The sequence below is a fragment of the Rhinolophus ferrumequinum genome, chromosome 6 (assembly GCF_004115265.2).
Source record: "Rhinolophus ferrumequinum isolate MPI-CBG mRhiFer1 chromosome 6, mRhiFer1_v1.p, whole genome shotgun sequence".
In the NCBI taxonomy this organism is placed as follows: domain Eukaryota; kingdom Metazoa; phylum Chordata; class Mammalia; order Chiroptera; family Rhinolophidae; genus Rhinolophus; species Rhinolophus ferrumequinum.
The window spans coordinates 917,115-921,293 of record NC_046289.1 but is presented as its reverse complement, the minus strand read 5'-3'; positions in this window follow the sequence as shown (position 1 = coordinate 921,293).

Genomic DNA, 4,179 nt, shown 5'->3' with positions numbered 1-4,179 from the left:
CTAGACCCTCACTGGCCCACTGAGGTGACCAAGGGAGGCTGGGAAGCTGAGGGACAGCCCAGGTCTCTCTGTGGGTCAGCAGAGGCCCCAGGCCACCAGCCCCAGCCCAGCCCGACTCCTGTCCAGGCATGGCCCCAGCCCTCCCTGAGGCCAGCCACTAACTGTGGGGTGGGGGAGGGGACGGGATGCTACAGGATTGCTGGTGCAGCTGCTCAGAGAGGCCCCTGAGGGGCATCAGGCCACAGACCCAGCTCTGTCAACACTCCAGGCTCTGCAGTGACACCTCCTCAGCTGGACAGGCCATGCTGACCACATGGAGGGCACAGCTGCACGAGCCTGCAAAGGAGTGTGTCCCCATGTTCCCTGTTTCCAGCTGCAGGACCCACACAGGGTTTCAGCTAGCCCAGGCCACAGCACCGACGGTCAAGTCGCCACAAACACGGAATCAGCGAGCAGGAACTGCGTCCTCCTCGGGGACGCAGGCTGAGGGTGCTGCCAGCCCCTGGTCACACATTCTCAGTAGCCCACCAACTCGGGACCTGTGCCGTGTGTTCCAGTAGAGACTCCTAGTTTGGTGCATGTGGCCGAGTCGTGGACAGAGCTCAGACCAGCAGCCCCGGGGCTCAGACCTCAGGGGAGCCCACCTACCACACGGGTTTGCTCCGGGAGGCACATCCCAGCCTCCTGCACTCAGGACACTGCGGACAGCTCAGTGTACATTCGGGGCCATTTTAAACAGCGCAGTCGTCAACAAAAATACAAAAACTACGGCACTGGCAGGCCAGGAGAGGGCCACTCGGCTGCAGTGAGGGGTGAAACAAGAAGGTACAGGTTGTCTTATTGGACTTCAGCTGGGATCAGTGTCTCTGCCACTCTGTGCATGTACACAAGTGACAGCAAAGCGACTGTTGGTTTTAAGGTTACAAATACATTTTAGCGAGATCGCAAATACAGAATCTGCAAGTGATGAGAACCTCCTGGGAGCATGTTTGACATCCAAATGAACAGGCCAGAGGTTACTGGCTGATCTCAGCCTCTGCCTGACCAACTGTCCACTGTCCCCACTCACAGCAGCTGTCTGGTCCCGGCTCCCACTCCCCTCCCCAGACCAGGATGGGCCCTAACTGACAGCTACCTCCTGCTGCCAGGCACATGTAGGCTGGCACTCAGGTGCTCTCAGGAGTTCAAACCGAGAGATGCAGGAGAAATCTGGGAAACTGAAAGACTGCAATGAGAAGTGATAAGGCCACAGTCTTTAAGCTGCCAGGCCACAGAGCAAGGCCAAACAAGAGACCGGGAGGCTGGGGCTTGGGGCCCAGGCCAGGCTTGCAGTGGCCACCCTACCACAGCCCACCTGTCTGGAGGTGTCCTTGTCAACAAGCAGGGAAGCAGAACAGCTGCTTGAGGTACCATAGGTGCTTGGTGGCAAGGCTGGGTACCCCAGTGCTTACTCATCAGGTAGGGCTAGCCCTGCAGTGGGTGGGTGGATGGATGGATGAGTGGATGATGGATGGATGAGTGGATGATGGATGGATGGATGATGGATGGGTGGGTGGATGGATGGATGGATGGACGGATAGATGGGTGGGTAGGTGGGTAGCTGGCTGGATAGTGTTAGCAGCATCAGAAGTTGTCTCAGGACACCACTGCAGGATACAAAAGGAAAATTATTTTAAAACAAAAAAGATATAAATTATTTTGGGTACTGAACTGACAAATGAAATGAAACCCAAAGCCAGGCTGCTTCATGGAGTCCCTGGGTGGGCCCCAGGCGCCCCTCTCGGTCAGAAAGTACCTGCCTACTACACTCAGGGCTGTCCTGGCTTTACCACCACATCAAACATAGAGCTGAGCAGACTCTTCTGAGAACTGCCCACGCCTGCCTGCCTGCCTGCCTGCCTGCTCCTAGCACAGTTCTGCTGGCATCACCTACCCGGCCTCATCCCATCTCCAGTTTCTGCTTCCCAGCAGGAGGCAGCAGCAAGCTCTCTGAAGGCTTACTAGGTCTGCATGTCACATGCGTGTCCGTCTAGGGCCAGCGCCTGTGTTTCCGTGGGCGTACGTGGAGGCGGCTGCTGCAGTGAACTGACCCAACCCTCAGTGTTTGGCACAAATGTGCCTCCTCTGTGGTGCCTTCCCAGGGCACCAGCCGGACTGTGAGAGCCTGGACTGGGCCAGTCCCTGGGCCCATCTGCCCCGGCAGGAGCTAGCCCTGAAGGCACTGACCTCTGTCCAGTCTCCCTCTCCCCCCTCCATGCAGGGGTCCTCACACCTGATGTGCCCCAGAAAGGCCCCACGAGGCATCCCGCTCCAGTCTCTGGGGGAGGCTCACGATTCTGGCCTCCACACCAGGACCAGGTGGCTGGAGCTGGGGGATGGGGGCGAGGAGGCCCCAGCTGGCACTGCTGTCCCAGCTGGGCCACCCTCCTCAGCCCAGGCCCAAGGCCTGAAGGTCACTCCCACCTTCTTCCCCTGCATGCCTTCGTTCACTGGATCAACAAACACACTTCCTAGCCACAGCCTGCTGCAGCCAGGCGCCAGTTCTGGACAGCGATGAGTCAGCCAGCCAGTGCCTCCTGCCCCCATTTCCTGGTGGTGCCAGGACAGGGCCTCAGGAGAGCATGGAGAAACCCTGCTAGGGATGGGAAGGAGGGCAGGAAGGCTTCAAGGAGAAGGCCCCACCAGCTGCGGATGGGGCTGAGGAGAGGGGCAGGGAGCCCGTGGGTGAGGGCTGGTGGCCTTCCAGGCAGAGGCAAGCCCCCTTGTAAGGACTCTAAGGTGCATTCTAAGAACGTTGGAGGCGGCACCACGCTCACATGTCCCCAGGCTGGAGGGTGTCCAGGAGTCAGCAAGCACCCTCCTTGGCTGGCTCTCCTGGGCACGCCTGACTCTCAGGGGCCCTCATTCAGCACTCGCCTGTTGCCAGAAGCTACTCGTGTTCTGGGGCTAAGCCACAGAGACGTCCAGGGACTGGCACTGCTGGGCTGGGAGTGGACAGTTCCGGGACATGTCCCCACCCAGCGGAGAGGCACGAGAAGCACGAGGTTGGCTCCAGGGCAGAAGCTGGAGAAGGCTGGGAAGCCGCCAGAACCCCAGTCTGAAGCAACTATGTCCAACGCCCTTCCCTCTGCTCCACGCCCTCCCTCACAAGCCCTACCCACCTCACCTGCCTTCCCAGGTCTGTGCACAACAGGTCTCAGGGGAGACTATTCAACACATAACCAGCGACTACAAAACCAGCGTCCTGTTTGCTCATCTCACGCTGGTTACAACCCGTAGAGGCACTTGTCATTCTTTTACAGATGGGGAAACTGAGGCTCAGCAGTTCCTGTCATGTCTGAGCCCAAGTCACACTCTAAGAGTGCTGAAGCAGAGCCCTCAGGGCAGGGTTGTGTCTCCCCCATCAGATTGGGGCTGGACACAGGCCCCCTCATGCCCTCTCATGCACCCCTGGGCCCCCAAGCCTGGTGCACTCTGCTCTCTGTTAGCTCTGACTGAGGGTTAGATGTCAGAGGGACTTCCAGAGCCAGGGACCTGGCTCTCTCCAGCCAGTCAGCCAGGCATCCTGGGCCTACTATGGGCAGGCCCCACGTTGGGCAAGGTGAGAGTCACGGCAGGGTGCCTAGCCATGTCTAGAGTGGTTGATGAGGCATGACAGGAAGAGGTGACAGAGGAGAAGGCCACAGCACTCGTGGCTGTGGGGGGCAGGGGCAGCTGCTTCAGTCCTTGGTGGTCCAAAGACCACCAAGACCCCACCATGGCAGTCAGGGAGGGCTGCTGGGAGGAGGCTGCACAGACTGGTCTGTCCGGTGATGCTCTCTATCCCAGAGGACCAAGATGGGGAAGAGCAATCTCCCGTGAGGGAACCTCAGACGTGGGAACTTGGGATCAGCTGTCTCGAGCAGGGGTCCCACGTGAGGGCGGAGGGAGATGAGCACCTGGGCAGCAGGTCCCACCCGCTGGTCCGAAGGCTAGCTGTCAGAGGTGAGTGGAACCTGAGGAAGTGTAGGGGAAGGGCGCAGTAGAGACCAGGAAAGGGGGCAGACAGTGAGGTCCGAGGTAGGAGGGCTTCCAGATGTTTCCTAGGCCCCGCCCCGTGTGTCACACCCCCACAGGACGTAGGCCTGCAGCGCTGAGACCAGACGGGGTGTAACTCCGCAGGAGAACGCCGGGCATTTA